The sequence below is a fragment of the Pyxicephalus adspersus genome, chromosome 2, assembly GCF_032062135.1.
Source record: "Pyxicephalus adspersus chromosome 2, UCB_Pads_2.0, whole genome shotgun sequence".
In the NCBI taxonomy this organism is placed as follows: Eukaryota; Metazoa; Chordata; class Amphibia; order Anura; family Pyxicephalidae; genus Pyxicephalus; species Pyxicephalus adspersus.
In genome coordinates, this window is record NC_092859.1 from 45,269,946 (window position 1) to 45,295,333 (window position 25,388).

At 37.9% G+C, this 25,388-nt stretch overlaps 1 protein-coding gene across 4 annotated transcripts in view; it reads left to right on the forward strand.

The window, feature by feature from the left end:
- Positions 1-25,388, forward strand: part of ARAP3 (ArfGAP with RhoGAP domain, ankyrin repeat and PH domain 3) — a 98,990-nt gene that overhangs the window by 5,256 nt on the left and 68,346 nt on the right. Inside the window, exon 1 of one of the 4 annotated variants that reach the window (XM_072400602.1) lies at positions 21,139-21,284. The exons of the other annotated variants lie outside the window; for them this stretch is intronic. The gene's annotated coding sequence lies outside the window, so the exon portion shown is untranslated. Of the gene's footprint in view, positions 1-21,138; positions 21,285-25,388 lie in introns of those variants that run through there. 4 annotated transcript variants of the gene reach the window in all.

Here is a 25,388-nt window from a genome sequence, read left to right on the forward strand (position 1 = left end):
ATCACTCTGTGTCAGAGTGATTAGAAGGGGATACATTGACACAGAGTGATTTTTTAGTATTTTGTTCAGAATCTTTTTTTTCTAGGTTTTTCTCCTTCAAAATTGGGTGCGTCTTATAGGCCGGAGCGTCTTATAGTCCGAAAAATACGGTAGTTATATTTTGCCGATAGTTAATAATGTCTTTGGCTCCTTTAAGATCGCATCTTGACATCAGTGGATATCTTTTATTGTAAACAGGATATTTCAGCAGATTGCAGTGGATTCTAATCATCCAGTTTAATAACTTCCTGAAATGTGTTAGTAATCATAGCATAGCAGCTTCTTGCAACTGTTTGCAGTTGTTCCAAAACTTTAAGACTCATCTTTTTAGTGGGCATTGTTCTGCTGATGCTAGTAAGTCCTAGACTTACTAGTACATTTACCGCTGCGCAGTTATGTTTAATACTATCATACAGCAGTCTATAAGACAGACTGTTTTGTGTACATATTTGACCTATTTATCATGGTCAGGAAAAAGAAATATTGAAATATAGCTTTAGTTATGTAAATAATAAATATTGCATAATTATATTCTGTATTTTCCGTTTGAGGCAGGAGATAGAGATTTATGTTCCTTTGCATGTTTTTCTGTACTATCATACCTCGTCCTGTAAAAAGCAGGTAATAGTGCTCAGTAGCCGACTCAGTAGCGCATTTTATGAAAAATTGAATACATTCATTCATTGTACAGCTTCATCTGAGGTTCATACAGGGTAAGCCTGAACGGATATCAAGAGTTTGCTCTTTAAAACAACTATAGTGGAAATAATTATGTACTAAATGTATTTAGCACAAAGCTTTACAGCGTACAAAGGAAACTTTCACAGTGATAAAGTAGCAGCAAATGTGGACATTAGTTTTGCACAACTACTTGCATAGCTTCCAAGGGTGCTTTGTTAGGAAATACTAACATAGGTTCTACAAGTTGCATCTCCTGAAAATGAAGCATACCAAGTGAGCAAATGCAAGGTCCAACATAGGTGCGCCAAAGTCAACTTTGCAAAGTTATTATTATTGTTAATATTACTATTAATAAACTGTATTTATATAGTGCCAACATATTATGCAGCGCTGTACATCACATACTGTATGCCACCATAATCCCACCAAAAAATAAAGGTCTTTAAACTGAAATTCATTAAACAGTTCTTAAAAGAGACACTGCTACCAGCAGATAAAAGTACAGTGTTATTTATTTCAATGTTTTTGTTCCTTCACAAACCAACTTTCAGTGGTTCTCTAAACTTGCTAGAAAATTGACACTTCAGAAAGTGTCAATTTTCTAGCCCAGCCCCCTCACTGCTCTTCTAAATATTCTATGTGCAGGCCCAGCTTCTCTGCCCCTGCCAGGAATAGAGGGAAATTGAATACTTTAGCATGTTACTTAAGCTACAGTTTTACATTAGCTGGAGCCGCTGACATAACATCCAAAAGACCAACGCCGACTTATCTCAGGGTTTATGGATGTGTACCCAGGAAAAGCTTTTACAAGTAGGCGACATGCCCGAAATATGTTTAGCTATTATCGGATTTATGTAAACAGCTTTTACAAATTGGTGTGAGAACTGGGTCTTTTTTAACCATTATTCTATCAATCTAATTTTCAATCTGCACGTCACATGCCCATCAATTCAACTGTGCAGGGACGGATACAAGGGTGCGTGCAGTAGTGGGGCAGTTCCATTTTTCCTATCAGGGTGAAAAAGTTATTCTAAACATAAGTGAAATCTTTATGCAGAAAGGAGGCTTAGAAAGTAAAAAAGGAAGACAAGGGATTTCCTAAATATAAGCCCACTATTCTTTGAACAGGAAATAGCACTATAAGCTAGAAAAGAAAAATAGTTAACTGGACAAGCACTGAAAGCAGCGGGACCTTTAACCTATGTGCTTTACAGGAAGTGGCTGATTAAAGTATTGCCAAGTCAGAGAAGGGTGTCCTGCTTTCAGTTTAACCCATTTATAATAGAGAGGGTGTAGTACAGTCTTACAAGGACTTATTGTTCAAGATAATAGAGATTGGCATGGAAAATTTGGCTATTATAGCTTGCTTATTTACTATGAGTAAATACTAAAATTAATTAGGCATTAGGGAGCCCATCTATAAAGCTGGGGCATACCTTGATCATACCGCTACATTTCTGGTGAAAAGAAAAACTCCATTGGCACATTTATTTTTTTTTAATTTATGAATATAGTTTGTGCTTCCATTGCTATGGAACTCCAAAGCAAATAAAGCTCCAATAGTTCTAATAAATAAGATAGGAGAAAAATTGTGCATGCAGGAGCAGGAAGCCTGACTTGTCATTTGATGTAAGACAAATAACATGACCTCTCTCTCCTCACAAGTCTTTTCTGTGACACTGAGATGAGATAAACACCCTGCAGGACGCCTCTAAGCTTTCTCCTTATATTATAAATAATATGTATAGTCATTCAGCTCAGTAATAGTATTGGTATTTCCAGTAATGTGCTGTGGAGACCAAAAAATTGTTAGGATGTAGATAAAGATATCATGGAGTCATGGGAGCCAGTTGTGGAACGCTTCCTGATTTCTCAATTCACGGAACAAACAGTTCTATAACCTTAAACTTAATTTTGATAATAGGTCCACTGTAAACAGTAAGTGGTCTGATTTTGGTGATTTTGACAATTGTTTGCTGATGCTCTATGAGGAATGCCTCCAGCAGTAGTGCTTGTCATATAGGGAGTTGTTGTTAGATAATTTACCTGGCCCATTGCCTTACAGAAAAGGATCAAAGCATTGTGGACACCAGAGCTGTGATGGCTTGCAGGGACAGGCAGATCCGTTTAATCATCTTTCTTAGAGAGGCATCCATTCTTGTATGACTATTGTTAATTTGTTCAAGGCATGCTTGTGATTGCATTCTTTGCAAGATAAACATCATTTCTCTTCCTCTTTTCTTCTTTCCTTTGTGTAATCTGCTTTTTGAAATTCTATGAAACTAGGTATTTACTAGTAAAAAAAAAGAAAAAAAAAACTAGACCCAATTGTAATTAAAAGAAAAAAGAAAAGTCCATTTTAATGGCAACTCCGCCAGCTGAATATACTTATATTTACATGCCTTCTCCTCACTCCCTCAGTCAGCTCCAGCAAAGAGAATGCCCAGGACTTCTAGGAATGGGGGAACATACCTCTTCCCTTTAATATTGCAGGCACCCTGTATGATCACGTACTGACCCAGAGAGACTTCCCAGCCCCATGTATGACTTGATACAGATAAATGTTTTTTAATAGTATCCCTATTTAAAGCCGAATTCTGGGAATTCACATTATCCCCATACCCTACCTGCTTCCCATTAAGGAACAACAAAACTTTCCTGAGCTTTTTTTAGAAACTTGCAACCACTGTTGTCAGGTGACCCTCAACTGCACCATTCCCAAGAATGTTTTTTGTTTCTATCAGCTTTATTGAATTTTCAGAAAAAACAAACGTACATAACAAAAAATCAGACATACAGCACATACATCCTATTTATACATAACAGTGTTGGCTTCGTATGAACAAAAAATATAAAACCTATAATCTGCATAGACCCTGAAAAGCATAACAATAAACAATAATAGCCCTAATGGGTCAGTATTGCATATATTAATACAATTACATAGAAAACAACATAAATTCACGTAGAAGCACATGACACAGGGTATAATCCAATAATCTTAGACAGCAAATATTGAGAAATATATAAAAAAAAAACATATAACAAAAACAAACATATTAAACAAAACAGCCCAGGGGGGAAGGGATGGGAAAGAGTACACAAAGCAGAGATAGAAGAGGTAGAAAAAAACCCTCAATGCCAGGATAAGAATCTAACTAGCTATCATGGTCGCTAAGATAAATACGTTTGGAGTCGGGGAGATTCTTTAAACCAATCCCAGGTAGACCATATTATTTTGAATTGTTCCATTCCATCGTGATCCTCCGCAACCAACATTTCCATATGGCGGATTTTTTCAAGTTTGGAGACTCAGTCGGCTATAGAAGGGGCAACAGGTTGCTTCCATAATCTCGGAATAATGACCCTAGCAGCTGTAAGAAAATGACGTAAAACACCTCTTTTGATATTTTTGAGTGAGCCCAGGACCATAGATAAGAGAGCTACATTGGGAGTATTGGGTACGGTAGACACGGTGCAGTCAATAAATATCTGAATAATCGTGTCCCAGAAGCGAGATATAATTGAACATTCCCACCATACATGAAGCATTGACCCCCCTTGCGAGTGGCATCGCCAGCATCGGTCGGATTGTGTGGGAGAGATTCTATGTAAGTCCACGGGGCAATAATACCATCAGGATAAAATTTTGTAATTAACCTCTTGAGCTTTACAGGTCAATGCAACCTTTTGTGTGAGGATAAATTATTTTTCCCAATTATCTGCAGTTATGAGTCCGGTCATTTCCCTCTCCCAATATCTGGTGTATATAGGGGCAGTGGGCTCAGAGTTCTGAGTAAGTAGTTTGTATACCCTGGAAACAATGTGGGAGGGGCGAGCAGGCGAGCCAACTAACTGCTCAAATTCTGTCAAGCCTCTAGTAAGGATAGTCTAGATAGAATAGTAAGGATGTGTCAGTAAAGAAAGCTACAAATGAGGTCAGTTGCCTGTCAAGAGCCAGGATAGCAACTTGCTTCTGTTTGGAAGGTCAAGGGAGGATAGAGGGGGAACCCGTCCGTTGTGTAATTTACTCCTAAGATGACGGTTGTCCGAAGCGAACCAAGATAGAAATGTTGTGGCTCCCAATGCCGGAGGGAACGCTGGGTTATCAAATAACGGTGTCATGGGTCCTGGTTTCGTTGACAGCTTGCCCGATCTAAGGAGGGTATCCCAAATATGTAGTCGTTCTATGGTGAGTGAAGGTATAGGAAAAGTCAGGTGTAACAACGACTGGTCCACCCACGGCAGGGAATGGAGACTAATTGGCGATAAGAATTCTTCCAGTAGTACCCATTCCTTCAACTCCCTGTTGTGAAACCAGTCTATCAGATGTACTAAAACCGATGCCCTATAATAGGATATAATATCTGGGGCCCCTACTCCTAATCTGGGGCGCTTCTTATGCCACAGAAATTTTAAAAACAACCTATGTATTTTACGTAAATATGCAGTTGGCAAGAATATGGGAACTGTTTGAAATATATATAATAATCTGGGGATAATATCCATTTTAAGAGTTTTAATGCGAGCGAACCAGGAAAGAGGCAGGGAATCATACTTCTGAAGATCGGATTGAAGTTTACTAGACATTGGGGAGTAATTGAGCGAGAACAATTTAGAGGGATCCGATGTAATCATTATACCCAGGTACTTAATGGCGTCAGTACAAATCCGAAAAGACATATTAGTATGTATAGCTGACATTTGAGTAGAGTCTAAGGTAACATTAAGAATTTCGGATTTGGAGTAATTTACCTTGAAATTACTATATAGACCAAATTCATCAAATTCTTTCAGTATAGAAGGTATCGTGATATGAGGGGATGTTATATTCATCAGGAGGTCATCCGCATATAAGGAGATTTTATATTGTGTGTCACCTATCTTGATCCCCTTAACATCTGGATTGTGGCGCAGGGCCACAGCCAAGTCCCAAGAATGTTTTGACACTTTTCCGCTGGTGGAGTGTCCAGCAATCGGAAGAAAGATTTTCTGACTTCTCTTCAGCTTAGGCTGGTTCTACACGGACGTTTTTAAAAATGCATGTGAACGTTCCTACTGTGTTTATGTGCGTTTTTATGCACTTATATTAGCATATTAACATCTATACTGCGTTTTTAAGTGTTTTTAACATGTTTACGTTTCAAGAGCTTATAAACGCGGGAAAACGCCCCATTGAAATCAATTACCCGCGTTTTACTTTTTTAAAAGTTGCAAGCAACGTTATAGATAACGTTCATTACATGCCCCAAGGAACATCCTGGTGTAGATTAGCCCTTTGGAATGCATTGGAATTTCAAACATGGGCTTTAAATTCGTACCTAAACTCACAATTTTCACTTTACATAAAAGGGTAGACAACCCTTTAATGTAAAGTAAAAATTCTTTGTTTTTTTTTTAAAGTCCAACACCCTTTTTTTAAAGCACCGCCCCCTAATTCTCGATCATCTAGGCGGTCGAGAATAAATGGGAGCGCAAAGCCTCCCAGGATACCTACGTCATGGAGCCATTTTTTTTTTTGCATCCTATGTCACCCGATCTCACTCCTGGGTCAGGTGGCGTAGGAAGAAAAACAGAAGAAGAGAAGATGGTGGCTCCCGGAGTGCTGGCTCGGGCACGAATGCCGGGAGGACGCAGGACCCGATGCAGAGCGATCAAATTGCTCCTGCAGGATTGAGGGTGTATATTTTTTTTTTGGGACGTTTTGGGTTTTGTTCCTCTTTAAAGCCTCAGTTTAAACGCTGGGGAAAAAGTCTGTGTAGAATAAGCCTTAGACTTTACTGCTCTCTACATGGCTGTCATCGTAACATATTTCAAGGGGCCACAATGTTGCGTTCAGCAGCTTTGCAGGATATGAAGAACATAGAAAGGACATCGCCATTGTATTAGTGCAGGCTTAGAATCTGACACAGGAAGTTGCTTAGCTGTAGGCTATAAACAAATTAAGTAGTGTTCTGGGGCTTTATTTTGGCAAAAAGACCAAGAGTCTGCAATATTAGGAGACTTGCATGTAATATTTTAAAATGTTTACAAATGTTTCTCTATTGTTAAATTGCTCTAATAAACAAAAAACAAAAGTAAATCTAAACATAATTACTAAAATCTCCAGTAAGCATTATTATCTGTTTGTAAATTCAAAATTAATTTATAATATTTAAGTTACATAGTTATTTCAAATAATCCCTGTTCTGCCATGAAGGTCCTTGTTCAGTTACTTTCTACTAAAGAGTGAATACTCCGTCCCAGTTACTCTCCTACATTGTCATTCCCCCTTCAGTTAAGTAATTGTGATCACACACCTTGCACAGACATGGTTCATTGTTATCACTATCAGGAAGTCGTTCTAGAGCAAAGATGTGAATCTGATGCTGGAGTGAGTTCTTGTACAAGGAATGTGACTGAAAAGGGCCAAATAGATGGGGAACAATTTGATAAAAAACCTGCTTATAATAAACTGTGCACAGTTTATAGCAACATAAATACATGGCAGGAAATGAAGAGCAATTAAGCTTGGATTTACAATGGGTGGCCATTATTTAATCCTAGTTATTCCTAGTTAAGCGGAGAAGTCAGTGTTAGTGACTGCAGGCTGCACGTTACTGGTCAGTTGTCATGAGTTCTGCAGTCTGATATCATTCTTACTAATCTTGTTACTAAATGCATGGGAGGGTTGCAGGTGCGCAGAATTTCCCTTTCAGTCTAATAATACTAATTTGAGATTTTTAATATCTACTGATATACGGACTGTCATTTTGAGAATTGCTTAAATAGCCATGTTGAGTCAAACCAGAGTGGATTATAGTTTGTTGTAAAGTTTTGTCAATAGCAACCAGTCTAATTGTGGAGTGTTTCTAGAAAGGTTTTGTTAAAACCAAGATGATTATTATACTGATATGAGCAAGACCATTATGCCAGCTTTAGTAACTCCTCTAACTGATGCCAATAAGTATGCATAAATATTTCTACACCTCTTAGATTGTAAGCTCTTTGGGGAAGGGTGCTCTCCTCCTCCTGTGTCGCTGTCTCTGTCTGTCATTTGCAACCCCTATTTAAAGTACAGCGCTGCGTGATATGTTGGCGCAATATAAATAATGTTTATGATTATTATTATTAAAAATAATAATAATGATGATAATAATAATAATTTTCAGAAGTCTATGATGCAATATCGGTTTACAGGAAATTACCTTTTCATGGATTTCCTGTCAAAGCAAGTTTGGCAGAGTGATTGTTTATTTAAGAGTAAATCCAGATGAAACAAAAATGTTAAACTTTTAAAGTTTAAAACACACAAAAAAACTGCATATCAGCTGGACATAGCCTTGCTGTCTGCAACAGATAGTGTTATCACAGCTAATATGTACTATATGGCGGATCCTTTGTGATGTCTTGCATCTCCCCAGTGGCGAACACAGCCAACAGTAAGCCCCTAGGCACAACTGACTAATGCCCCCCCCCCCTCCCCCGATACCCCACATTGTTGAACAGCAAAGCAAAAGCCTGCAAACTTAAACAGTCTGGGAGGAAAAAGTGGTAGGTGCAGGGACTGCTGGGGGACATTAATCACCTGCCACCAGGGGCATGCACATCTCTTCCCTTGCCTTCTGGCAGAGGAGTATCTGGGGACCGTGTGCAATTGTACACTTTGCACACTGCTATGTCTGCCCCTGCCTTTCCCCATTCCCTGCTGAGGATCTCTGCTACATGACCACTCTGTCACTAGTATAGTATATCCTTTGCAGAGACAGTATTAGACAATGTCTCTAATAATAGCTTGTAATAGCTTTTACTAAAGTAAAAAAACTGCAAGGCTTTTTATAAGCTAAACCTAAGAATTACTTACAAAAAAAGTATCCTGTAGGTCTTTTAAATGTTATCGTCTAATCTGAAAAAACGGAAATTTGAACTAGCTCACAAAAAAATCATATCTGCTATGTACTGACTTGGAATGATTGTATGGAATTATTTAGTTCATCAAAGGAATTTTAGTGTCCACCCTCGCAATGGAACTAGTGTCTAATACATAAATGGGAAGCTTCGGTGTCATTTAGCAAATATTTCCAACTGGATAAAATGTACATATTCTCAGTGTCCTGTTACAATATGGAAGATCACAAATTATTTGCATTTGGTCGTTTCTTCTTGCCAGTGGTTCTTCTTTGTATGCTGTAAGTTTGAGTTTTATGCCAAAAAAATACACATATCTCTAAATAGGCCTTTTTCATTTTTGTTTACCTTGTACATACACCTATGAAGGTTGGAGCTGCTCTTTTCTTATATGTTCATGAGGGGGTCTATGTTTTTATTTTTTGACCAACAGCAACGGTGCTGAGTAAACACAAGTAATGCATATCTGAGAATGCCAAATGTTTCCAACACTGATCTCTCCTCTGTTTTTAGTTAACATTTACCAATTTTCTTTTCAAAGAGGAACAAACATTTAAAAAAAGATATGACACAAGGTCTTATGCAATAAAGTTCATAGTGAAGTTGTTATCAGTTTGGTAAGGTAAGTCTTTTAAGTCTGACACAATTTATTAAAAACATTTTGTATCTTGAATTAAATTTAAAAAAGTTCAAATATGGACTAAGAATTTTTTTTTTAAAACTGCAAAAAAAGAAAGGAAACGCTTTAAAAACAGGTTTACAAGAAACTGGTTTTATTTAAGAACAGCAATGTGTATCTGTGACAGTAAAAGGGCAGGTTTTTATCATAGGGATGATGCCTGCTAATAGCACTTGCAGGAGCTGCTATCAGGGCTTGTAAAGCTACGTACACACATCAGATTTTTATTGCCCGATAATCGGCATCGGCCAATTATCGGGCGAAAATCTGGCGTGTGTACAGTCGGTGTCGTCCATCGTCCGGACGACCGACCTGCCGGATCCACGGACGATGGACGACAGCCGATCGTAATGAAAGTGAAGGGGAGAGCGCGCAGCAGGGTGCCGCTCCGTCGTTCTCCCCCTCCCCTCTCCATAGAGCATGAACGGTGCTGTATGTACAGCATCGTTCATGCATCGTGCACTCCCTTGTCGTTGGAAAGGATCGTGAAAGATCCTTTCCAACGAGAAAAATTGCAGGTGTGTACGCAGCTTAATACACAGAGCAAGACAATCAAGCTTAGCATTGGTGGGGGGAGGAGAGAGTCTGGTTTGCTGTAGAGCAGGGCTCAGCAAATTTTTTTGGGCTACTAGGCCATTTTAGGTGGTCAAGAAGGCACACTAGGTCCAATGCATACGGAGGAGAGGGAATGTCCCCTTACCCCGGCGGCGGAAGTGTTAACGCCGGCCGGAGTAAATAGGGAAGGGAGGCATAACAAGAGGGCTCAAGAGCTGCGGGTTGCCAACCCCTGCCGTCCGGGATTAGGCCGGAACGGACTACTGGCTAGGCCGTATCTGGCCTAAAGGCCGGAGTTTACCTACTCCTGCTGTAGACATTACCCAAAGTTAATAATCTGATTAGAAATAAAATAACTGGATAATGGTTAATTATAAAAAAAATAGCCCGGTTTAAGACTTGGAAGATGGCAATTATCCTGTGTAGACAAACAGGACATTGAAGAATAGAGAGAAAGAAGATGTTTACACAGAATTGGTGCCAATGTACATTGTATGCTAACAGGCAGTATGGAGAGACAGGAAGGGTAATAGAGAGAAAGCTCTGTAAATCTGCAGCCAATGTACACTGTATCAGAGATACAGGAAGGGAAATGGGGAGAAAGGAGAACGCTTCCTCCTCCATCCTCACAGCATCTCAGCGCAGTGGCTACAGCTCCGTCGATCCTTGGGACTTAATATTTCATTACAGGGGGGCCAAAAAAAAGGAGAATACAAAACTGAAAGGTAAGTATAAGCCATGGGGAATATGGGGACAAGTTCATTTGCACAAGTTGCAGCTACTGATGGTTTTCTGTGGTCAGTCACACCAAAGAGCATTTCGGTCTCATCTGTAGTGATTGCTGCGTTTGTGCTGGCAGTTGAATTTTCAAAATACCTTTAATAGTGTATGTGTGTAATTGTCAGAATGGGTAAATCAAAAAGCTATAAAGAACTTTTGACGTCTTTCTTTTACAAACATTATTGACAACTGCATCTACGAAATTGGTTAACTTATTCAAGAGGATAACAAATGTTTTATATGTATAATTGAATTTGTTATTTATCACCTGACACAGTAGGTCTTGGCACTACGCTTTTAGCCCCCAAATACATTTTTACTAAAGCATCTGTCCCTTATCTCTGACTTAAGCTAAACTGTAAAACAGACACTTAACTGTTAAGCACTTACACACTATGGTTCCATAGGCCTTCTACGTGCCTCAAAATGTTTTGGAATGCACCCCAACAATTTGATATTATACAGCTATCCCACGAGGCAGCAGTGAGGTGCTGTGACTTTTCCAAAAAACATTGGAATCCAGCTCGATGTGAATACTTTTAAATATATATTTGTTTTATGTATTTAACCTAAACTATGGATGGGCAAACTTGATATTTTAAATTCCACAAAATGATGGTAAAAATATGAGGTTGGTCCAATTTTTTTCATTTTGGGGAAATCATTGGGGTCAATAGGGAATTCAAAATTAAATTGCATAGGCTTAATGAAGCTTTTTTTTAACTATCCTGGACCTAAACCACAAACTGGCCACTCATGGGTGTTTTTTTTTTCCCCAGAAAGAAACAAAGAAAAAACAATTAAAGTGTCAGTTAGGATTGTGACAATGCCTTGGAACAAGTATGCAGATTATGAGCATAAAGCTGCATACACACGGCAAATTTTTCTCGCCCGATAATCGGTATCGGCCAATTATCGGGCGAAAATCTGCCGTGTGTACAGTCGGTCGTCGTCCATCGTCCGACGACCGTCCTGGCGGATCCATGGACGATGGACGACGACCGATCGTAATGAAAGGGAAGGGGAGAGCGCGCAGCAGGGTGCCGCTCCGTCGCTCTCCCCCTCCCCTCTCCATAGAGCATGAACGGTGCTGTATGTACAGCATCGTTCATGCATCGTGCAGTCTTTTCTCGTTGGAAAGGATCGTGAAAGATCCTTACCAACGAGAAAAATTGCAGGTGTATACGCAGCTTTAAATTTTCTCATCTGTATGCTTGTTCCAGGTCATTGATTTCAAAAGTACAGAGACTTTGGATCTGCAATGCAGCCAACAACTATCATTTTCAGAGATAGAACAGCAAGCTTTTACTAGTTTTTACTAGTAAGGAATGGTTGATATCAGTGCTGTTTAGTATTGATCTCCTGGGTGCACCCTAATGATGTGAAGATTGGAGGGAAGAATCTAGGAGCTGAGGGGTACCCAGCAAATCAACACTCGTGCAAGTATAGATTTCACTGTGATGAATTCACAGAGGTAAGTATTTACTGTCTTTATGTGTATTTGCTTTTTTTTTACGATCGGCTACCAGGTCCCTTTAAAGATGAGTTATCTGTTCACAGTGTGTGATGACAAGCATTCTTTCTGACTCAAAGTGATAAAACACAACTCAGGAGCTAGAATAATAGATCCTTGTATATTTATAGTGGGAGTCATTTCCAAAGACCTTTTAACAGTGGGCGAGAAGAAAGAAAAAAGACTATTTTATAGAGAGTCTGAGAATTAAGTGGGATTTAGATTAAATAGTAGGCTGAGTGTATTATCCATAACATCACTAGCTCAAGTTACTTGATTCCATTTGTTTTAACAAATACATGCTGTGTAAAGAATTTTTTTTATTACTGAAAATAAACAGATCGTTGTAATTGCATGCAACCATACTCTTTAAAGCAGATAAAGTGATGATATTACAAAAGCAATGCTTAAAACAAATACAGGAGAGCTTGCTTGTCTCAGCAATATTTAATTATAGGGGCAAACAAGCAATTTTACTGCCTTTGATCACAGTTATTTTTTATGACCTTACTTAGAACCTCCAGTAAACAAACAGTCCAACATGTTTTCATTACACTGCAAACATGAAATTGAAGATGAACATTTTTGTTATTTTGAGTAAAAAGAAAATTTTAGCGCATAATTATTCCCATATCATTTTACACCTGATTTTTTTTAAAGATTTACTAGGTGATAAAACTCTCAAAAAATGCAACATTCAGTCCTCTTATTGTCAACTTTCATAGTGAAATATCAATAATTTTTTTAAGATGAATGAATTTATTAATGGTATTTTGAGGATACATAATTTACTTATAGTAAGTGTATAACTTAACATTCTGCATTTTATTTACTACAGGGAGATCATTTTTTATAATGTGTGTCTGTCGTTAGCAAATAATTACAATACACCTATGAAAAGTATTATAGAAATCATACTCAGAATCAGAATAGCTGTAAAAATAAATAGATTATTTGAGTTTGGCAATAAGCAATAAAAATCACCTTTGAACATTTGTCCAGTTTTGTTGCTTGACCAAGGCTCCAGTAGTGTTTATTCTTCATATTATATTAGCCCATAACTCATTTTGTGGTTTAGACTAGTTTGAGAAACTTTATTACTAAATGCTGGACCAATTAGCAAAAACCCTTATTATTAAAGTCTCATTCACATCTAGGGTAAACCTCTGATGAGCTGTTTTTATCTGGTCATTGCTGGTGGTGTTTGTAGCAGGTTTACTAGGAATTACCTGGTGCAGAGTCACCAAAGAGTTAATCCTTTTTTCAGCAATAAATTGATTGTATTAAATGCTGAAAATATTGAATGATGAATGGATGAATCGGATGTGGATGAAATGTAAACATAGGGTGTCCGTGTAAACATTTTGTGTCCTACTACCTTTTCTAATGTGTAGTGATTTATTAAAAGAGAACTATGGTCACTATTGCCCTGTCAGATTATGAGAAGATCAGCTGGGAGTAACAAGTTTCATATTATGCTAATAAGTGCCAAATCAGTTTAATAGATGCCAATGATTTTTTTGGCTATCTGTGAGGGTAACATTCTTCCCACTGACCACCACACTAATGTACTGTGAGCTGTGCATATAGTAATTATAGCAGTGGTTCCATGAAGACCATAAAGCTATTTTAGGTGGTCCCCCATTTTAAAATGGTTGAGAAAAACTGTCTTTGACCTACCACAGAATGCCTTATATTTTGTGAATGGCTGGTGACTGCCTCAGGAGAGAAAGGGGAGTATAAATGACATTAGATCATTGCTGAATTACAGCTGTCACTCTTACTGTCAGAGCATCAGGAGTACAGTTCAGTGCTCTGTTTGCCAGCACTAAACTGGGGTTGTTTCCTAATGAATATCAACAGTGATGTCATTAGAGACCTTGGAGGGGATACATTTATGAGCTCAGTATTTCTGAGTTCTTGCTGGAGTTGCTCTTTAATAAGATGACATGGGTCAGAAAAATATATGTAATACAGTGTTAAAAAATGCAAAGAAAAATATGCACAATATGCAAAAAATATACAATACTATTAAAATGTATTCTTGGATAGACACTAAGGTACAACTTTAGGTTTAAATACATTCCAGATGCATCAAAACAAAAGCTGTTGTACAATGCAAGTAAAGTACCCAATCAGAGATTTAAAGGAAAAGAAAAATTCTGGTATAAACCCCACTATGGCTGACTTTGCCATCCAAAGTCACCAACAGTGGACCCTTCTGTAAAACATGTGCTTCTTTTAAGATCGGTCTTACCTAAGGTGCAGCAGCAGAGAATTTTTGACTTTCACCAGAACTTCTGTCTTTCTTTCTGTCTTGAGTTGGTTATCTTTAGTATTGGTTTTGATTGGCTGCTGGGGCTGTATGTATTTTGGGAATGTATGTAATATCCCTAAAGTTTTATTGATCACCAATACTTCTGTATGTGAAACCTAATGGGATGCCATAAAGTGTACTGCTCAAGTGTCACATTACCAGTCCTAAGGCACACATGCAATAGTTATTGTTTGAAAATGAACGATCAACGATTATTCCAGATTATTTTAAACGATCATGTACACAATTCTGTATATGCTGTAACAATACGATCGTTCAAATATAATCCACCGATAATGTACACACTAGATACGATCGTTTGAACGATCGTTCGAACAATGCAGGAAGTGACATGTACAGGAGAAAGTGTATCACAGAACAATCCTCAGCGTACACACAATAGATTACGAACGATCATTGCCCAATTAGATCCGCCGGGACAGTCGCTCGTTTCCAGTGAGATTTCTTGTTCATCGGCGTCATTGACCAGTTGTTGTGCATTTTTTTTGACAATTTTAACAATTATCACACGATCTTTCGTGGATCGTTCGTTTCTAACGACACGTATTGCACGTGTGTACGCAGCCTAAGCACTGCTGTACAAGGGCAAGATGCTTTGTTTCATTCTGACCAAATATTGGGTAGGATACTACACATAATAATATGATGAGCTTTGCAAGGGTCAGTTCATAGAAGGTAAGGAAAGATCCTAACTCTTGTTACACCTGTTACTTTTCCCAGAATGGGGGTGAGTACAGGTTATTTTTGAATACATGTGAGAGTATTAGTATTAATAGTAGTATAGAGAGTAGTAATAGTTTTTATGGGAACTTTATAGCAACCATGTATAGAATAATGAATATGTTCTGCCTTGTCTTGTTCTTCATTCAGGAAACGTTTTTCATGAATAGAATGGATTGATGGAAGTCTATAAAGAATGCAAGGGCAGACAAACAGATCATGTAGTAGGTGATTCTTGGCATACAAAGAAAGCTAGTTTTCAGATTTGTTAACAGAGCCTCCAGATGTACATATTGGCAGTACATATTGTTTATTCTGTATGTTTTATAATTCTTTGTATGTGCTATTAACCCTTTCAGGTGGGCCAATATTCTGCCTTTTGCACTTAGCAGAAATAGCCTAGAATTTCTAGTGAGGCAGGACTTATTGTGATTGTTATTCTTTCTCCTGGGAAGAGGGAATGGGCGCGTGGGAGATCTGCAGAGAGGAAGGAAGTCTGATTTTTTAACAATAGCTGGAAACAGACAAGAAGATGGAAACTGGCAGTTAGCTAGCTGGATACAGCAGCGCAGCTGTCGGCTTATGAGGGCACAATAGCTAAACTTCCATACAAAAAGGATTGGCTTCATTTATTTCCATTTAGTTTGCTTCAGTATTACAGTATAAGTATCCTTGAAGCCCAGCTAAACCTTCAGTTTAAATCAGCTTTATGTGTTCCAGGTGCATCAAAACAAAAGGTATTCAATATATTACATTTTACTTTCTAAAGAAGCTACAACCAGCTACAGCTACAGAAAATCATGTTCCCGTCCAGGATGCTGCGCTCCCTGTAGGGTTGATCTAATTCTAGACCAAATAAGCAAAACTCTTGCTTTGTGTTGATTGGAAAGCTCTAGATCTGATTCAGTAGGTGTTTTGTACTTCTGTAAACAGCTTACTGATTCCCAGCTGATCCCACTGTGGTAGATTTTTAAAGAACATAAACTGTCAAACTTTGCACACCTTTTGTTTTTAAGTATCCGGAATTTACTTAGCCAATATAAATTTAACATTGTACTTAAGGGTTTATACAAGAATGCTATGATAAATTATAAAACCCATAGCAACTAATCAAAAACAATCTTTTACTAACCTGCCAGTAAACTGACATTTGATTGGTATGACCAGGTTCAGCAGACAGGCACCCTCTGACCACCTTCAGGTATCTATTAGCCAACTGGTCCCTAAATATGAGCAGCCACATTGGGGAACAAGTCAATTTTTTTAGATTATACTGAACTCAAGAACTTAAAATATCCTATGTTTTACAGAACATCTATACATTAAATGTGATTAAACAGTGTACTTCCTGGCATGTGAGTGTGCCTGGGCACTCCTGTGATTAAAGCCCCTTAGCTGTATATGGAAGATGTGGGATCTAAGGTATACACACATGAAATAATTTTCACTATATGTATAGTGCTTGCTCATTCATCTGACACTGACACATGATCACAAAAGATTGTTTCCAGCGACAGTAATCCTATGTGTGTACATGGCCCTAGGCTCTACTGCCTCTGACCTCAGTTCTTAGAAGATTTGGAGTGAGTTTTGGTGTTGTCACTTCTGTGCTTTGCACTCTGTGTTAACATGAATTAGCAAAGCCATGACAAGCTCCCCACCCAGACACCGTGCAGAACAAAGCATAATAAGTCAGTAATGGGGTAAAGATAGCTGCGGGGAGATCCCAGAAAATACTAGATGTTAGTTCTCCTCCAGTAAAGTGGCACTTAACCCAGAATAGTGTTTAGGTTCTGCTGCAATGTACATTAGGGCAATGGAGATGCCTGCAGAAGGATGACTTGATCAGATTATTGTGCACTAAGGATGTGTATGGATCTTCATGTTGTTGTAAAGCTGCAGTGAAAGCCCTAGATTTGTTACTGCTGCATGGGTTACATCACAAGAATAACAAGGACATCACAACTTAATTCTACATATTTATCCAATCAGAGTTCATTAGGGTGTTTATTATATAGCAATTACTATATCATTTTTGTTATGATGTTTGCAACTGATTGAACACAATGGTAAAAGTAAATGGTTTCCTAAGCTTTCTAAGCACTTTAAAGGCTTGTTTATGTACAGGTCTACTATTCTGGTTAGTTGTATATTCCAAAAATGTAGCCAACATTAAATAGGATCTTCAGAACACAGTGGTTTTAAGAACTTTCTTTGAGAATTTAGGAACTGTTACTTTGTTGTATATTTTATGTTACAATTTAGCACAGCTCCTATTTACATTTGTTTGTTTATTACTTGATGGTGGCATATATTTGAATGCTTATGTTTGAAAAGATAACAATTAGCTTTACACCACTCTAGTCATTGTATATAGCTATGTAAATTTAAAACCCTATTGTAGTAATTGTTTGATGTGAAGTGAACCATTGCCTCACAGAACTTTGAATCAAATGCACATGAAGAAACAAAAGAGGCTTTTCAAGTAAGGCTTTGTAATCGTACTTGTAATCATTAGTAAATTGTTCATGTACAACCAGTAAAAACCATACAGTAATCCCAGGACACATTTACTTAGCAATTTTAACATAAATCAACAAGAGCCTATTGAGTGTTTATTTGCAAAATACAAATTCGTTAGATAACATTGCCCAGGAGACATTTTCAGAGCAAGTGGGAAGGATATTCTTTGAGATCATAAGAAAACATGAAATCAGTTTTCCTTACCATGCACCATCATGTTGAATTATGCCCTTTTTTAGGGATAAGAGCACGATTAGATATAAAAAAAATATATTTGCGCTCTCTTAATTTAATTTAGGTAAACAATGTTCAGCCTTGCAAGTTTCTGTAGATACATCTCACACATCCTCTTCAGCTTGGTGTATGCTTTCTGCCTTTACATAGGCTTTATAGGATACTATCTGTCATTTGCAACCCCTGTTTACATGTACAATGTACAGTGCTCCCTAATATGTTGGCACTATATAAATACAGTTTATTAATATTTGTATTGTTGATATTAACATTATTATTATTAATAAAAATAATAATAATAATAACACACTAATGTGAATTGTAATAATTTAATGTAATGGCAACCAAAAAGTGGTACATCCCATCAGTTTTTTTGTTAGAGAGATTTACCCTAAATTCCTGTCTTGATACAACCAGGACAGGAAGAGAAAAAAAATACAACAGAGACACATGGGTTCTTACCTACCCTCTAAGATTGAAAAGAGATACACCTGTTTTGCACAGAATCTTCCAGAACTAGAATTGTCCATTCTACATTTTGAATCAGGTTGATCATAATCTATGAAAGTGCAAGAATAGTCACAGGCCATGTCCCTTCTGAAATAATTAACCCGTTTACTCTCAAATGTTTGCAGTAGTTCTGCTTTAAACCCACAAGGGAGTTTTTTTTACTGCAACTTTTGTTTTATATTATTATTATTGTTTAGAATTACCAGTAATGTGAAGGATGGGTTAAGAGTTTGGTACAATGGAAAACAACATTGGTGCATATCTGTACAGAAAAAACATATTTCAGGAAGCATGAGAGACAGTGAGATTGGGTTCAAAGAGAGAGACATCTGACTTAGCCAGTGCACACACATTCAGTATTTGTTGCTGGAAACAATCTTTCATGATCGTTTCCAGCAACAAAAGAATGACAGGTGGATGAATGAGCGATGTACACACAGCACCCTTCTGTTCTATGGAGAGGAGAGCAGGAAAACAAGCAAGCGACATCCTGCTGTGCTCTTCTCTATTCACTCGTATTGTGCTTGTTCACCGTTGGTTCAGGACAGATGGTACATAGTTCATTCTGGACAGATTCATGAATGCTGCTGAGTGATCGCTGTACGCGTCAGAGACAACCGCTCGTATTGAGCGAGAATCATCTGATGTGTGTACGTAACCTTAAGCATGTGGCAGTAGGTAAACCCTGTAAATCAATTTATAATTTGAATTTAAGAGTTAGAAACTTTTAACACAGATGGGAAGGATCCGTACCTGTGTTTCTGTGTGCTTCTTTTGGTGGATCCTTTTGCTTTCACCCTTAGGTGAACCTTGGACATCCTGATTCTTGGTCACTTGTCACAAGTGATTAGTCTGTCCATGTACCCACACTTGTTAGACTAGAAAAGACTGAACCCTGTAATGGGACAGCATTTGAGGTTTAGGAAATGGAGGATAGGCCTTAAGTGTTGCTGGTAACATTACTTATAATGGTCATTGCTGTCACATCCTTTTCCTTTGTACAAAAAGCCTTAATGCTGAGAAGGTGTCCTGGGTGGGAGGATGCCTTAGTCATAACAAGCAGCAGCCACACTGACAATGTCTAGCATCATTTACTCCCTCAATTACCTTCAAAGTGACATTTTTGCATTTGGAAAATTGGTTTGGGCTTGATCAATAATTTAGGTAAATGTAATCAAATGCTGCAAATATAATTTTTGGTAGTAAATTTAATGTCTCAGTAGCTTACAGTGGAACTAAACCCAAAATAAAAAAACTCACACTTTAATTCCGCAGACCCGTGGGGAAGTTTCTTTGTTTGGATCCCGCATCGTCCCGGTATCCGTCTTCGGCCCAGTGCAGAAGAAGCAGCGGGTGCCGACATCTTCTCTCTTCTTCCGGGTTCGTTTTCCTATGTCACCCGATCTTGCACTGCGCAGGCGCGAGACCCGGGGGTGTAGATGGAGAAATAGGTTGCGGTTCTCACTGCACATGCGTGAGAGGGCTGCTTCTGTGCATGCCTGTGATCAGGGCATGCGCAGAAAGGGGCAGCCAAGAGTCTCCTAGGATGTGTGACGTAGGTATCCCGGGAGGCTTTGGGCTCCATTTTGTTAATTATTAATTAAATAATAAAAGCACAGATCTTTGCTCATTGTCTCCCGTCCTTGGCTGCTGGCTGCATGCTTGTTGGTGAACAGGAATGTAAAAGTAGGTATTGCAGAAGGGATATCACCTGTACCTTTCTACAATACCCACCTGCCTGAATCACCCATGTTAAAAATGGCAATTTAGGTAAAGAGTGCAAGAAGTTATCAGCTTCCAAGATTTCCAAGAGTGTTTTTACCACAGCAGATAAAAACAGTGTTAATTGTATGTTAAAGTATAACTAAAGTAAAAAAAAAAAAAAAAAATAAATCACAGTTACCTTTAATCCTGCAGATCCGTTGATGCATCAGGAGGTTTCTTCTATTAGGTTCCGCATCCTATCTGTATCCTTCCCTTCTTCATTCTTCTGGGTTCTTCTTCGTACATTCTGCGTAGGCAAGATTGGGTGACATAGATGGGGAAAAAAAGAATGTCAATCTCATTACGCATTTTACTTTTTATATATTTAAGAGTTGTGTATCCTTTTATAAAAAGTAAACAATTTTGAGTTTAGATCTGCTTCGGGCAGACAAAAATCAAGCTGGTATTGTTCATTGTTGGACATATAATAAAATTTAAACATATATTGTAAGAGCTTTAGGTTCTTTTCATTAGGGATCCTCGAGCACCTATACAAAAAACTACAGCATATCTAAAAGCTAACATGGCTCTAGAACTGTTACGTAAAAACAAAACTTACATGTGTTAGTGACCAAACCTGAAATAACATTCTCTTGTATTGGTTCTTTGAAACAGCTCCTGCTTAGAAGTAGGATGTTGGCCATAGTTCTGTGTTGTAGTGTTATGATGCTATATTGTGCACATGCAGTGACTACACAAGAAACTCAACTAAAAAAATGAATGTGGGTAATTCTTCTGAAATGTGGGCAATTCTTGATCCTTGACCGTTTACTGTTATATTTGTCTAGTTATATACATTTACGCAGCACTGTTATGCAGAAAAAGAGAAGGATGTTGCATGACAACATTGTATTGCAACATTAATGATGACAGTTTTTTGGATACGTTCTTTTTTCTTGTGTCAGTTCATCTAATAAAGGCCATGTTACACTGGTGATTCTAGTGCTGGCAATATTAAATTGCAGCTACCCCTTTTACTAATGGATTTTGCGGATTTTGAGGAGATGAGGAAGCGACGCAGCAGTGATCCAGGAAGCAAGAGAGTGACACCATAAAATAAGGTGAGCTGAGTTTGGGAATTAAGTGTGAGAAACAAATGAAAATTGATGTTTGGATTAAAATTGGATTTGTTTTGTGGCATTTCCCTCAGACACACAAAGGTATTCTGAATTGAAACTGGTGAAATTTCACAGTTTCTGGAATTGTAGGAAGAGGAATTGTAAGTTCCCAATACCGCAAGTCATTACTGGAAGCTGCATATCAGCTGGTAACTGGTGAATATCAATAATAATATATACGGTCACATCATTAACCTCGTAATATTTATAAAGGGCAGTCAGATTATTACTACCCAATTTTTTTGTTTAAATGTCGACTTTTTCGTAAGCAAACAAGAAGGGCGTGAAACCGAATTTAAAAAAAGACAAAAAAAGCAACAATTTTAACCTAGCTAACTAGTTTCTTCCCTTAAACAATGTCTTCTTTATTATCATTGAGAGAATTCCTGTCTGGCTAGTGATCAACTCATGTTTAAAGCATACTTAAACTATTATTTATGTTGCAGCTGACCAGACGTTAGGTGTGATATCAGGATTCGTTTCTTTTTTTAAACTTTTTCTGCCATTACAGAATATACCTGGTGAACTTGCCAGAAGTACACTGTCTTTCTCACTTCTTGTAGACAGAATAGAGAGCCAAAACAGTGTCATCTTACTTGTGTTAACTACTAATCCCATCAACTACCTCATAATTGAGATTAATAAAAGCAGACATGTTTAAAGATTATGCAAGGCGGCTGCTCCAGCAGGGTACTGTACATTACTTCCTGAAAATAGAAATGGCTATATGTGATGTTGGGTTTCAATTATTGAAAGAGCTGAAATCCAGTTAATGAATGGGGTGAGCCAGAGATAGTATAAGCTAGATAATTCATGATTTATTTTCTAATTAGAAGGTGCTTTACTTGAGTGCTGCAGCTTCTAATTAATGATTTAAGACGCTAGCTATGTGCAGTAAAATAACAGTAGGGCTCACTTCAGAATTTTGATTGACCACAGTGCTACACCACAGGCTTACTTGTGCTCCCAACTGATCTCATTCACCCTGATTCAAACATAGGGCCTGATTTTTTAAAGCTCACCAAGGCTGGAGAGGATACACTTTCATTAGTGAATCTGGGTGATCCAACAAACCTGGAATGGATTGCTTAAAAGTCATTCAATATTTATTAGTAAATGTTTTGAATCTTGGACCAGAATCATTCCAGGTTTGCTGAATCACCCAGCTTCACTGATGAAAGTGTATCCTCTCCAACCTTGAAGAGCTTTCATAAATTAGGCCCATTATGTGCACACTGTTGCATTGCTGTTGTGGTGGGATTTCGGCACATTCGGGTCACTTTTCCTTTTCTAGAGAAAGAACTGCACTGCGAGTGTAGCCTCTGTGAATGTAAAAAGTAATTCTGACATCAGGTTGCACAAGGATCAACTAATCACTTTGAAAGTCCAAGGGGGGCACTGTACCAATGGAGAATAAGCAGTTTTGACAGGCTAGTTTGCTCTTTTGTTTTAGACACACACTTCTGGTTAACAAAAGAGAGTTGTGAAAGCTTAGTTGAGAACAGAGCAGAAAAAGGTACAAGGGACACTAAAACTCTTGCAGTATCAACAGTTACTTTACAGAAAAACTATTAACTTGAAAACAACAAAAAAAAAAAAATAATGAAACCATCACAGCTAGGGAACAGTAAGCTGTATATATATATATATATATATATATATATATATATATATATATATATATATATTTATTTATTTCAAATGGTTTAGGTATCATGTAATGCATTTCTGGAAAAAGACATTATTTTCTTCTACTTCTCCAATACACCCAGTTCTACACTCCAAAATGCATTGTCATATGTTTTTGATCACTGTAGTACCAGGATCACTTCTTCATTTCATTTTACTTCACATGCATCTTGTGAACTTAAAAAGTTTACATATTTTTCTCTTTTCTAAGTTGCACTTTCGAACAAGTATCAGCATAAAAAATAAAAAGTTCTCAATTCCTGCTGAATTGCTGATTACCTAAACAGTTTAAAATATTGTCCCGGGTGAGAGGAGGGCAAGATTGGAAGAGTTTTGATAACTTTGTTCTCTATTCAAGTCTCTGACTGTCCTTTCCTCTTTTCCTTTGACTTTAGGGGAAATGTATTATTTTGCATCAATAGTATGTCAATGAGGTAATATTACTGTCAAAGGTATTACTCTAGTAATAGCATGCAACCGCTAAAGGGGTCTTTATGAACAAGGGAACCAGGAACCAATGTGGAAATGCATTATGGTAAAATTGCTGTATATATATTTTAGAACCTTATACCATTGAAAGCAGTTATTATGCTGTATTACCAGAGAAGTGGTGGCTAATATGAAAATTGTAGAGGGCCTCAAGTCTGGCCCTCAAAATTAACAGGGGGCACTCACAATATCAATTTGTTTTTAATAATTAAAGTGTAACTCATCAAGTTAGGGTTTCAAAATGAATGGGCTGTAACATACCTCAATGGCTTAATATTCGGGTCCTTCAGTTTTTTTTTTACCACAGTGCACACTGAAGAGAAATTTTGAGTAAAGTAAGCATGCTGTTTGTTGTGAGTGGCAGTAATAGTATCTCCTAGAAATGGTGTCAGTGGCTCCATCAATTACTTCCCACATTGGTGTCAGTGTCCCAATGCTAACCCTTATCACATGTTATTTGCTGCAATAAAAACCCCAGCATTGAAGTGCAGTAATTATTCTCCATCATTATTGCCACTGACCTTACTAATAATCCCTAGTGTCAGTGTCAGTTTCTACAATAATAACTTCCCATTGGCTGTGCTTTTAAAACACACAATCAGGGCAGTGCTAATCACCCCTAAACCCCATACTGAATTTGTGGCCTGTAGCACTTTTAATGATCAATTTATTTGGTTTGCTTTTTACAGTACCAGCTATCCTTCAGCATCTATTGCAGGAATGCAGAGACTTTCCTAGTAGCCCACTACTACAGGTGGCAGAGCCATCTCAGCCAGGTGTGGGTTGCAAGCAGGGAAGCCATGGCCAGTGTATTGGGCACCAGGGCACTAGAGGAATTGTCTCTGAGATTTGGAGGGTCTTTAAAGGTTGTGTTGTAGGATTTTATCACTCTTAAACTATAATCATGTAATCACTAAAACAAAAAGATGAACAATAAAAAATACTATTCAGTCATATATTCTTTTATCCTAACCTACATATTTAGGTATAGTTGTTTAATAGATAAGCTGGCACACAGCTTCCTACACCCTCTTTTATCTAGAAACAGCGTTATGATTCTCCTGAGGTTTGAAATCATTTTCCAAACTTGTATTTACCTTTAGGTACCTGCAAAGGTGCAATGTGAAGCCTGCAAACCTGAGGTTGCAAACCAAAAATTGACAGCTTCATTAGTTGCTACCTTGTGCTCCCCCTGCCATCACATTGATGGTTGAACTCAAAAAAAGTGGGTATCTAGAGACATAAAGAGTTGTAAAATATCCGGAAACCAGGAAACTTGGAACTCACAGCTCAACAGTATTGTAAACTCCACAGTGCTCCAGATGCATGCTATCAAATTAGGCACCAGTGTCATTTTAGTATGTGTTAGTCATGTGAGAGTTGGTGACATATCTGTCTTTCATCATTCACCTTGATGAAACACTAACATTTATATTGTATTCTTCGGTGGTCATGCTGATAAAGAACAAGATGGGGTAAAAGGTATATTTCCTTTTGTGTCAAAAGAGATTTTTTTTACTACAGTAGAAAGTTGTTGCTGTCACCCGCTACTCAAAACTTACAGAGCCTTGCTTATCCCAAGTGATGCTTGAATTGTCACACCTATGGTATCTGTATTGAGGCATGAATTGCCCACCCTTTGTCTAATTTCACCTAAAGTGAACCTGTCATGTCTACTAACACTTTTAGCAGTATGCAGGCACAAATAGCAACACTGGTCTCTTGTTGGTCCCTATGTAACTTGGGAAAGACCCGTATACTAAACCCATGCTAAATACAAGGACTCCCCCATGTCATATACAGTACATGTCACTTCACAATGAATAACAGGGGTTTAGATTTAGTATAGGGAGGGAAAGGAAATAATTT